The 12,823-nt window shown below is 41.8% G+C and overlaps 1 pseudogene; it reads right to left on the reverse strand.

The window, feature by feature from the left end:
• Positions 1–1,053: 1,053 nt before the first annotated feature.
• The window catches only part of LOC111968268 (DNA primase large subunit-like), a 108,754-nt pseudogene continuing 96,984 nt past the window's right edge, over positions 1,054–12,823 (reverse strand).

Genomic DNA, 12,823 nt, shown 5'->3' on the forward strand with positions numbered 1-12,823 from the left:
AATGAGATAACATGCATGCAATACCCCTTTGTCATCCAACACCATGAAGAAAAGAAAAGAACTGGCAGTTCAAAAGGGACAGATGGTTGTAGACCTTCATAAATCTGGTAATGGCTACAAGAAGATCCACAAACGATTGAATATATGACTGAGCACTGTCAGGGAAATTATTTAAAAAATCAAAAGATATGGAACAGTAGAAAACGCAAATGCATTTTGCCCCCCCGGGATAGGGAGGAGGATCGTGAGAGAAGCAACAAAATCCCCAAGAATCACTGTGAAAGAATTGCAGGCCTTGGTGTCGTCTTGGTGTCACCAGGTTTAAAAAAGCACCATCAGACGCCACCTCCACAACCACAGGCTCTTTGGAAGGGTTGCCAGAAAAAAAGCCCTTAATGACCCCAAGACACAGACGCAAGCGCTTGGAGTTTGCCAAACATCGTTTAAATTATGATTGGAAGAAGGTGCTCTGGTCAGATGAGACCAAAATTGAAAGTTTTGGTCAGATACAGCATTGGCATGTTTGGCGTCGAAACAGAGATGCATACAAGGAGAGGCACCTCATACCCACGGTGAAATATGGTGGTGGGTCAGTGATGCTTTGGGGCTGTTTTAATTCCAGAGGTCCAGGGGCACTGGTTAAGATTGATGGCATAATGAATTCCACCAAGTATCAGGCAATTTTGGCTGACAATTTGGTTGCCTCTGCCAGAAGGCTGGGACTTGGCCGTATGTGGACTTTCCAACAAGACAATGACCCAAAACAGACCTCAAGATCCACACAGAAATGGTTATGTGGGAGCCTCCCGGGTGGCGCAGTGGTCTAAGGCACTGCTTCGCAGTGCTAGCTGTGCCACCTGAGATTCTGGGTTCGAGCCCAGGCTCTGTCGCAGCCGGCCCACTGTACATACATGTGGAGGTAAAACGGAAGCTAAACAAAATATTTTAGAGAAGTATAGAAAAGTATTACTCTTTGTAAAAAAATATATATTGGATGGGAGCTTCATTTAAAATAATAGTGGGGAAATGTGATCAGGGATGAGTAAGACAATATCAGGCATCTTGGAAGAAAGAATCCAGGTCCTTTGTCATTTCTGCTGCCACCTCCTGAGACAGGTTCCCTGGTCCTGGTGTGTCCTGGGCGTGTTGGGGGTTGGTGGCGGGGTTGTCCTCCCGCTTCACCTCCACCTTCACCCCAGCCACAGGACCACCTAACAGCTTCTGGCTCTCCATGAAGTATTGGCTGGGGTGATTGAGCGAGAGCCCAGAGTCCTCAATCTGACAACACAAAACAGAAAAAAGTTTTGTAAGGTGTCAGACGGTAAAAAGAATACCGGTTCAAATGTTGATGAGCTAGAAAGAGTAGCGATGGTCAGCTTTGACAGACATGTTAGAAAGAAAAAAACTCAGCTTCAGTTATTTTATAATTTTCATTGTACTGGTGTAGTGAAATGCTGCAATTCCTCCCTCATCTTTCAAGCCTGGCTGTGTGATTGGGATGGAACACACCGGCTTTGAAGTCTCCCTGATTAGTCTCTCTCCTGCCATCATCTTGATCATTGTCCAATTCCTTTGTCTAGCTAGGAAAATGCTAGCTAACTACTAGACTGTATTGGAACAAGCATGGGGGGGGGTAGGTACGCCTACATATCTCAGCAGCCCTTCGATGGAAATAGACTTCTTACAAAAACAAGAATCAAATAAACAAGTTCAGTACTGATCTAAGAAAAAAACATTATCTCTCCTGCTTATCCTGTCTCTGTTCACGGTCTGTCCAGCAAACTTTTTAAAAACTTATTTTTTTTAGGAATGGGGGAAAAATCTCAGAGCCACAGGTTGCTGAGTAGAGAGATTTCCATTTACACCCTGATCTGTCTGTTTCACCACATTACAGCAAATGGTACTTGGCCTTCTGGCTGTGAAAAATGACAAAATGCATAAACATGCAACAATCAGAAACAGAGATCAGAAACAAATCAATCTTTGAATGATTTCGCTGCAGCCCCCGCCCCTTCCGCCCCCTCCCCTAATCCGAGGTGAAGCATATCGGAGTGCTCCACTGGACACCATTTCATCACTCTTTCTATTGTTGATTTATCACCAGTGTAAATATTTAATAATTTAAGTATTCTATTTTGATCTTTAATAAACGCTGCCAAGGACGGAGGAACGACTGCGATCTATCTGTACAAACCCACAGATCTGGAACCAGGTAGGACATTTGGCAGAGTTTGAATTCTCCCAGTCCCAGGTAAGGGGGAAATGAGTTGGTCGTCTTTGTGTCCCATGATGACTTAGAGATGAGATGAGTGGCTGTAGATTCGGGGGATGGCCCAGACCCCCCACACAAAACAGCTATGCTTTGCATATTCATGTCACAAACGTGCAGTTCGGACGACAGCACCAAAAAATTAGTCATAAATTTCATAAATTCACGAGTCAGTCAGAATTCACTGAAAAACACTTTAGAGGCATTGAAATCATTCTCCGTGACAATTTGAGTAAATTAGAACACTAAATGAGAGGAGAAACAATCACCACAAATATGAATCATAACCCTTAAGCTTAGTAGCAAAGCGATGAATTGCAATGGTGGACTAGTTTAGGGACATTTATGATACTATCTATTCTAGATATATTGGTATTGTAAGTAAGACAACTTTTGTTGTAAAGACGTTACATAGAGTAGGAGGCCAATAACAATAATTTAGGCTGGTTACCAGGAACAATGTGACCCCCCCACAGGTGTAGCTAGGTCACAACAGACAGTGTCCTTTGCCTGTCCTCTCTTCACGAAGTGAAGTGGCTTTCATCGGGACCGACTTTCATAGTGACTTACTCTCAAGTAACAAAAAAAGGCTAGCTAGTCTAAAACCTTATTGAATCAGATTGATCAGAAATCTGTCCCATTAAAACATATTGGGGATTAAGGTATGAAGTCTTATACATGTACTCTCTCTGGGTTATCAGATTGAAATGTGATTGAGGATATTAACTGCATCTGAATAAACTTTGCACCGGAGCGATGGCAAATACATCACATCAAAGACCGCTCCCTTCTCTCCTTCTCAGACTCAAATTAAACTGTCACATTGCAGATAGTCAACATTTCTATCTTGGTGCTACGTTCCCACATTCTCACCAGGATTCTGGCACTAAAACTGCATTGAATGCTGAGGGACAGGGGCTCGTGATAAAGAAATAATCCTGACTGACATCTCTAGATTATTGCCTTCACACCGAAACACTTAAAACACCAACTCTCCCGATTCTGTCAGTTTGTAGAGTGTCCAATTTGAATAGAATAAACAGAGCAGCACGGAAAATCTGACGAATATTGTCAACATGTATTGGATAGACCAACTTCCCAAACTGCCGCTTTTATGGCTTCCCGAAAATAGCACATTACCAAACCCCGTGATTTAGCGGTATGTCAGAGAAATCGCTATGATCAATGTACATAACAGCACAGACATAAAGAACAATGAAAACAAGTTGCTCCACTTTTTTTTCACATCCTCCGTCTTAAATAGGGATATTAATAACCTTGAACGTGACTGAAACTGCTGATCCAAAGGTCCTCCACTAAAATACATTAGATCAAATAAATACTCATTAAGGCCTAAATTAATCTAAAATCTCATAATAAACCCATACAACTTAAACGGCTATGACGACTAATGATGGATGTGAGTTTGGTGCTCCTCCAGAGACTTCATGCATGAGATGCAGGGTCCTCCCCAAGGCCCTCACAAAGGCGGGCAGGCCGCCCCAATTACATCCGTCCCCGAATGAAAGGCGTCCTTACACTGTGTGACAGCTCAGAGTACTTCTGGCAGGTCAGTGAATTCCCTCGATCAACTCCAGGATCAGAAAACAAGAAAGGAAAGTAGAGCGAAAACAGAGATGAGAGGTGTTGGGAGTTATAAAGAGATCTTCAATTATTATTTGTATAGAACAGGAATGTTGAGGATTTGACGTTAACCAATAGCATTGGCTAGGAGCTATAAGCAGTTGCAGGAATAATTCTAATCAAAATCAAATCAAATGTTATTTGTCACATGCGCCAAATACAAAATACAATTCACCTTGCTGTGAAATGCTTACTTTCTACAAGCCCTTTAAACCAACAATGCAGTTCAAGAAATAGAGTTAAGAAAATATTTACCAAATAAAGTAAAGAAAATAATAATAAAAATAGCTATTATAGATGGAGCATTTGTGTTAAGGCTCTTATGTTTTGCGTTTGCTAATTATGGAGAAACGTCACAGCATGGCATTAACGTGAGGCTCAAAGTATTACTGGAAATAATACTTTCCATGACACTTAAATACAGCACAGATAAAAAGAGGGAGATAACTTGAAATTATCAAACAAAAATAAGTGATTTACAAGGTTTGTGTTACAATAAATGTGAAGCACAAAATCCCAACAATCTTTTTTAATTTTATTCCTTAAGCTATCGACCAGGGCCTGGTTTCTCAGAAACATCTTAGAATCCGCTAGTCTATGGACGCACCGGCGCATCAATCTAAGTAACATTAAAAAAACTTGCCATCAAAATCCGTCAGTTTAGCTAGGGAGAATTTTTTTTGGTCTTAATTAATGGAATTATGGAGGTAGTTTTGTGCCTATCTAAACAAAGGGGTTAAATATGTGTAAAATAAATATGAATATATACACACATACAGTACCAGTCAAAAGTCTGGACACACCTGCTCATAACCAGGGTTTTTCTTTATTTCTACTATTTTCTACATTGTAGAATAACAGTGAAGCCATCAAAACTAGGAAGTAACACATATGGAATCAAGTAGTAACCAAAAAAGTGTTCAACAGATTCTTCAAATAGCCACCCTTTGCCTTGATGACAGCTTTGCACACACTTGGCATTCTCTCAACCAGCTTCATGAGGTAGTCACCTGGAATGCATTTCAATTAACAGGTGTACCTTGTTAAAAGTTAATTTGTGGAATTGCATTCCTTCTTAATGCGTTTGAGCCAATCAGTTGTGATGTGACACGGTAGGGGTGGTATACAGAAGACAGCCCTATTTGGTAAAAGACCAAGTCCATATTATGGGAAGAACAGCTCAAATAAGCAAAGAGAAACAACAGTCCATCATTACTTGAAGACATGAAGGTCAGTCAATGCGAAACATTTTAAGAACTTTGAAAGTTTCTTCAATTGCAGTCCCAAAAACCATCAAGCCCTGTGATGAAACTGGCTCTCATGAGGACTGCCACAGGAAAGGAAGACCCAGTGTTACCTCTGCTGCAGAGGATAAGTTCATTAGAGTTAACAGCCTCAGATTGCTGCCCAAATAAATGCTTCACAGAGTTCAAGTAACAGACACATCTCAATATCAACTGTTCAGAGAAGACCGTGTGAATCAGCGAATCATGGTTGAATTGTTGCAAAGAAACCACTACTAAAGGACACCAATAATAAGAAGAGACTTGCTTGGGCCAAGAAACATGAGCAATGGACATTAGACCAGTGAAAATCTGTCCTTTGGTCTGATGAGTCCAAATTAGAGATTTTTGGTTCAAACCGCCATGTCTTTGTGCGACGCAGAGTAGGTGAACGGATGATCTCTGCATGTGTTTCCCACCATGAAGAATGGAGGAGGAGGTGTGATGGTGTCGGGGTGCTTTGCTGGTGACACTGTCTGTGATTTATTTAGAATTCAAGGCACAGTTAACCAGCATGGCTACCACAGCATTCTGCAGCGATACGCCATCCCATCTGGTTTGCACTTAGTGGGACTATAATTTGTTTTCAACAGGACAATGACGCAACACACCTCCAGGCTGTGTAAGGCATATTTGTCCAAGAAGGAGAGTGATGGAGTTATGCATCAGATGACCTGGCCTCCACAATCACCCAACCTCAACCCAATTGAGATGGTTTGGGATGAGTTGGACCGCAGAGTGAAGGAAAAGCAGTCAACAAGTGCTCAGTATATGTGGAAACTCCTTCAAGACTGTTGGAAAAGCATTCCAGGTGAAGCTGGTTGAGAGAATGCCAAGAGTGTGCAAAGCAGTCATCAAAGAAAAGGGTGTCTTCTTTGAAGAATCTAAAATATATTTGGATTTGTTTCACACTTTTTTTGGTCACTACATGATTCCGTATGTGTTATTTCATAGTTGTAGAAAATAGTTTAAAAAAAGAAAAACCCTTGAATGGGTAGGTGTGTCCAAACTTTTGACTGGTACTGTATATAGACGTGCCTTCAGACATCATTCAGAAACCCTTGACTTATTACACATTCTGTTACGTTACAGCCTTATTCTAAAATGGATTAAATACAAATAATTCCTCAGCAATCTACACAAAATACCCCATAATGAGAAAGTAAAAACAGTTTTTTTTTTTTTTGTGCAAATTTATAACAAATAGAAAACAGAAATACCTTATTGACGTAAGTATTCAGACCCTTTGCTATGAGACTCAAAATTGAGCTCAGGTGCATCCTGTTTCCATTGAGCATCGTTGAGATGTTTCTGCAACTTAAATGGAGTCCACCTGTGGTACATAATTTGGAAAGGCACAGACTTGTCTATTTAATGTCCCACAGTTGACAGTGCATGTCAAAGCAAAAACTAAGCCATGAGGTTGAAGGAATTGTCCGTAGAGCTCCGAGACAGGATTGTGTTGAGGAACAGATCTGGAGAATGGTAAAAAAGAAAATCTCAGTCAATTTACACAGTAAAAAAAATTCAAACATTGAAGGTCCCCAAGAACACAGTGGCCTCCATCATTCTTAAGTGGAAGAAGTTTGGAACCACCAAGACTCTTCCTAAAGCTGGCAGCCCGGCAAAACTGAGCAATCAGGGGAGAAGGGCCTTGGTCAGGGAGGTGACCAAGAACCCTATGGTCACTCTGACAGAGCTCTAGAGTTCCTTTGTGAAGACGGAAGGACAAGCATCTCTGCAGCACTCCACCAATCAGGCCTTTATGATAGAGTGACCAGACGGAAGCCACCCCTCAGTAAAAAGCACATGTCAGTCCGCTTGGAGTTCGCCAAAAGGCACCTAAAGACTCTCAGACCATGAGAAACAAGATTCTCTAGTCTGATGAAACCAAGATTGAACTCTTTGGCCTGAACGCAAAGCGTCATGTCTGGAGGAAACCTGGCACCATCCCTATGGTGAAGCATGGTGGTGGCAGCATCATGATGTGGGGATGTTTTTCAGCGGCAGGGACTGGGAGACTAGTCGGGATCGAGTCAAAGATGAACGGAGCAAAGTACAGAGAGATCCTTGATGAAAACTTGCTCCAGACCTCAGACTCAAGCAAATGTTCACCTTCCAACAGGACAATGGCCCTAAGCATACAGCAAAGACAACACAGTCTCCGAATGTCCTTGAGTGGCCCAGCCAGAGCCCGGACTTGAACCCAATCGAACATCTCTGGAGAGACCTGAAAATAGCCGTGCAGCAACGATACCCATCCAACCTGACAGAGCTTGAGAGGATCTGCAGAGAAGAATGGGGGAATACAGGTGTGCCAAGCTTGTAGCGTCATACCCAAGAAGACTTTGTTATTATGGGGTATTGTGTGTCGATTGATGAGGGGGAAAAAATATTGAATACATTTTAGAATAAGGCTGTAACCTAAAACAAATTGGAAAAAGTGAAGGGGTCTGAATACTTTCCAAAGGCACTGTTTTTGCTTTGTCATTTTGCTTTGTCATCTATATATACAGGACAGACAGTTCACTTTATTTTTTGACTGTCTTTTTTGCCATTTATGAATGTGTTATTCAATGCGTTTCCATGGGCTATAGTAGTAAAGGCCAAATTCAATATTTGATTGAATATTTGTGTTATAGTAAATGATCTATGGTATGACCATCTTAAAACAATTCCATATGTCAGCTTAGAACCCTCCCACTCCTTAGACTTTAAGAGGTTAAGGAGAGATTAAACGCCAATGTTCCACTTTACCAATGACTGCCATTCTGAAGGACAAACCGGTTAGCTTACATTCTTATTGCGGGCAATGTCACGTCGGTGTCTGGCGAGTCTGGCCTCTGAGGTCTGCAGTGTCTGTTTGGGCAGCGCCAGGGAGACCGGTTGACTGAGGGCCGACGTTATGCATATTAATCACTTCCCAATGATTTCTCTCACATTGGATTCAGTCTCTCACATTTAATAATGCTGCCTACATAGCCTGTCTCTCTGCTCAGGGGCCTCTATGGTGCATGCATTGGCCTCCTGGGCCGAACCACAAACAGTGTCAGTGAGTCCTCTGCTCACCGTAGAGTACTTACTCGTACCAGGGAGGGAGATTCTATAGGGGGTTGCTGAGGGGGACATGGGAGAATTGATTCATTTCATTTGAAGAGAGATGAGCTCTCCTTGGGTTGTCTGTTCACCTAAACTAGCACACTGTCCTCTAGTCCTTCCCTAGCCCTCAACAGATTGCTTGGTACGCAAATTATTATTTGTACATAGAAATAGATTATTTTTCTATGGATTTGTAGACATTGAAATATCTGGGTATGAAAAGGCTACTTTTACCAGTGCTAAGAATGGACTGTGTTGAATGCTTAAAAGTAGAGTACTCAAAACATTCACAGATGCAGAATTGACCTCCAACAGTCTAAAAAAGACATGCACTAAAGACATGTCTAGGAGCTGTATACAAACCCTCAATTTCAAGTCTAGACTGGTCTTTTGTTGTGAAATAATGTGTGGAATATATAAGTGAAATGGGTGTATAAATTATTGTTTTATATGGTCGCATTTTTCAGTAAAGAAATGTAACAAAGAAAAAATATAGCCTACAACTATTTTATCCTTTATTTTACTAGGCAAGTCAGCTAAGAACAAATTCTTATTTACAATGACGGCCTATTGTGCGCCGCCCTATGGGACTTCCAATCACTGCCAGATGTGATACAGCCTGGATTCAAACCAGGGACTATAGTGACGCCTCTTGCACTGAGATGCAGTGCCTTAGACCGCTGAGCCACTTGGGAGCCATATTAAAAGCACTATTAAAAGGAGAAATCCTGCACTTTTAATACATGAAGTAGTAGAGTTAGACTTACCATTACTGATCCTGTATTATACCATGCTATATTAGATCTCCACAGAGAATACACAATAACATGATTACTAGACTCTAATTAAAATATATTGCCAATTCAGGTTGCTCTCCCATACTGCATTGTGTTAGTCAAGGTAGAATAGGAAAACATTACCACAAAAAAACACTTTCTTCTTTTTGAAACCTTTGCTAGATGTCATTGTCCATCAGGACACTTCAAAATGACTTTGAAACATTATATTTCTCGAGTATACTGTGGGATGTTAGGCTGCGTGTATATGTTCTTCATACCAGACTTTAAACAGTGAACTTCATGGCCCAATTAAAAGGGGACCATGAATTAAATTAACATCCTAAAGGTCCATAACTCCATGAGAACGTAACAGCAAGGCCTTACAACTTTATTTCATTACATGCACCATTGAACCCAGTTTAATGTGTTGAGAGAACACATCGAAAGTGCTTAAAAAAGTGCAGTTGAAAATATGCCCCGATTCATTTTAAAAGACACGAATGCTGAGGCGGTCAAAGCTGTAATCTCACTAAGCTGAGCTGCTCATATATAAAAGCTGGGCTCTAAGCTGGAGCACTGTAGGTTTCAACTGCACACAGGATATCAATGCTAAAACTACCCAAACACAACTGACGAGGCTAACAATCCCTGAGGAAAATTGCATCTGAAGTCAACTGAAACTAATTTGATTTCAGAAAATTGGTTAAACCTGTATTAAATAAACACTTGATAAAATATGGTTAACAGATAACAGCTTCTGGTGCATAAAAATTAAAACTGTATTGTTTTACTAAGATCTGGGAAAAAGTAATTAATTCCTCACTTTCCCTACTGTAATACAAATCAGTCAACCTTGTAGAAAGTGTGATGACAATCTACATTTTGTGCTGTACAGAATACATATTCTAATCTATAGTACACCTAACTTTTAGAGAATGAAATGTTCTTCCTTTCCATTTTTCTGGTATTGTCATGTGGAGCAACTTGAGTCAGACTTTTGTAAGCCTCAGTTTTGGTGACACTATAGTGTTCACGTTATGTCCGTAATGTGTGTTTGTTTTTTGCCATCTAGGACTGGTCTATTATTATTGATCTCTCTCTCTCTATATATATATATATATATATATATATATATATATATATATATATATATATACATATCAATATATATACAGTTGAAGTCGGAAGTTTACATAGTCTTAGGTTGGAGTCATTGAAACTCGTTTTTCAACCACTACACACATTTCTTGTTAACAAACTATAGTTTTGGCAAGTCGGTTAGGACATCTACTTTGTAGTAATTTTTCCAACAATTGTTTACAGACAGATTTCACCGTATCACAATTCCAGTGGGTCAGAAGTTTACATACACTAAGTTGACTGTGCCTATAAACAGCTTGGAAAATTCCAGAAAATGATGTCTTGGCTATAGAAGCCTCTGATAGGCTAATTGACATAATTTGAGTCAATTGGAGGTGTATCTGTGGATGTATTTCAAAGCCTACCTTCAAACGCAGTGCCTCTTTGCTTGACATCATGGGGAAATCAAAAGAAATCAGCCAAGACCTAAGAAAAAGACATCACCGGCAACAACGTCGCCTATGGCCACAAACCCACCGTCGCTGGACCAGACAGGACTAGCAAAAAGTGCTCTTCACTGACGAGTCGCGGTTTTGTCTCACCAGGGTTGATGGTCGGATTCGCGTTTATCGTCGAAGGAATGAGCGTTACACCGAGGCCTGTACTCTGGAGCGGGATCGATTTGGAGGTGGAGGGTCAGTCATGGTCTGGGGCGGTGTGTCACAGCATCATCGGACTGAGCTTGTTGTCATTGCAGGCAATCTCAACACTGTGCGTTACAGGGAAGACATCCTCCTCCCTCATGTGGTACCCTTCCTGCAGGCTCATCCTGACATGACCCTCCAGCATGACAATGCCACCAGCCATACTGCTCATTCTGTGCTTGATTTCCTGCAAGACAGGAATGTCAGTGTTCTGCCATGGCCAGCGAAGAGCCCGGATCTCAATCCCATTGAGCACGCCTGGGACCTGTTGGATCAGAGGGTGAGGGCTAGGGCCATTCCTCCCAAAAATGTCCGGGAACTTGCAGGTGCCTTGGTGGAAGAGTGGGGTAACATCTCACAGCAAGAACTGGCAAATCTGGTGCAGTCCATGAGGAGGAGATACTGACTGTTACTTTTGATTTTTACCCCCCTTTGTTCAGGGACACATTATTCCATTTCTGTTAGTCACATGTCTGTGGAACCTGTTCAGTTTATGTCTCAGTTGTTGAATCTTGTTATGTTCATACAAATATTTACACATGTTAAGTTTGCTGAAAATAAACACAGTTGACAGTGAGAGGACGTTTCTTTATTTGCTGAGTTTATATCTATATCTAAATGTCAATAAGACCACCAGGTTAAATTAGATTCATTAATACAAAGTAAATCATGTCGATGGGATTGTCTGAACATATTAGTGACAACTGCAGTGAGCTGATGTTGCATTGTGTCATGGGTTAACAACAGAGGTTTGAGAGGGTGTTGTGTTCTGGGCCAAACCTACCTGACTGATGTCGCTGGGTGAGACCTTATAAGACCGCAGCTTCTGCTTCAGCAGCTCTGGGTCACTGCGTCGGAATGGACACCCTGCAACCACCATGTCATAGAGTGAGACGGGATAGGGAGATAGAGGGGGTGGGTGTTGGACAGGGGGAGAGAGAGAGAAATTACAACTGAGGGAATGGCAGATTCACAAGACCTGCTAAAATAATATTATCAATAACATGAACCACATTGGTTTGTGTCAGATGAACATCGTAACAGAGGGACCAGTTCTTATGCCAGGACAATAGTATTTTTGCATGCATCAAATTATTAGACATTGAAATCAAAACACTGCCTTGCATTTGCTATGACTGGGTTCATAGGAAAACTCTATTGCATGCAAACATAACCCTTTTCAAGCAGCACGTCTCCAGGCCCATGCCTCACCGTGCTGGTCGCCTTGGCTGGGTGGGTTTGACAAAATCACCTTCATGCAACTGTAGGGGGTGTAGTCTGTGCGCTTGCCTTCCTTCCCAAACATGTGGCAGATGCTGTAGGCATATCAAACTAGAACGCAAAAGATTGAGAGAGAGAGAGAGAGAGCGAGCGAGCGAGCGAGGTGTGAGAAAAGTGTGTGAGAGAGAGGTGTGAGAAAAGTGTGAGAGAGCGAGAAAGAGAGATGTGAGAGAGATGTGAGAGAAAGAGAGAGGTGTGAGAAAAGTGTGAGAGTTAGAGAGAGAGCGAGGAAGCGAGAGAGAGAGAGATGTGAGACATGGGGTTGTAGTGAAAAAGGGATCAGGAACAGCGCGACGGGAGGTTGGGGGTGAAAACAGAGACGTTGTCGTACATCATGTCGGTGGTGGCAGGGTGTTTTCCGCCATGAAAAATCGAGCTATTAGAGGGAAACTGCGGAAGAGGTATCACCAAACTCAAGACAGCTGTGACTGGATTATGGATAATGTGGCCCATTTCCTCCCTCCGTCTCTTTCCCCCGTTCCGGGCTGCACACCTCTTCACATACATGCTGTGATCTGTCACTCACCCCTAGGAATGAAGGCGGACAAGTGTCGACATTTGTCAGATGCGTTAACATGAAGGAGACCGATTGGAATTAGTAAAAACGCCAATCACACAGCCACATACTGTACACTACAGACAACCTATTGTTGGAAAGTCCCCACTGAATTGTGAACCCATTGT

The sequence above is a fragment of the Salvelinus sp. IW2-2015 genome, linkage group LG8, assembly GCF_002910315.2.
Source record: "Salvelinus sp. IW2-2015 linkage group LG8, ASM291031v2, whole genome shotgun sequence".
NCBI classification, from domain to species: Eukaryota; Metazoa; Chordata; class Actinopteri; order Salmoniformes; family Salmonidae; genus Salvelinus; species Salvelinus sp. IW2-2015.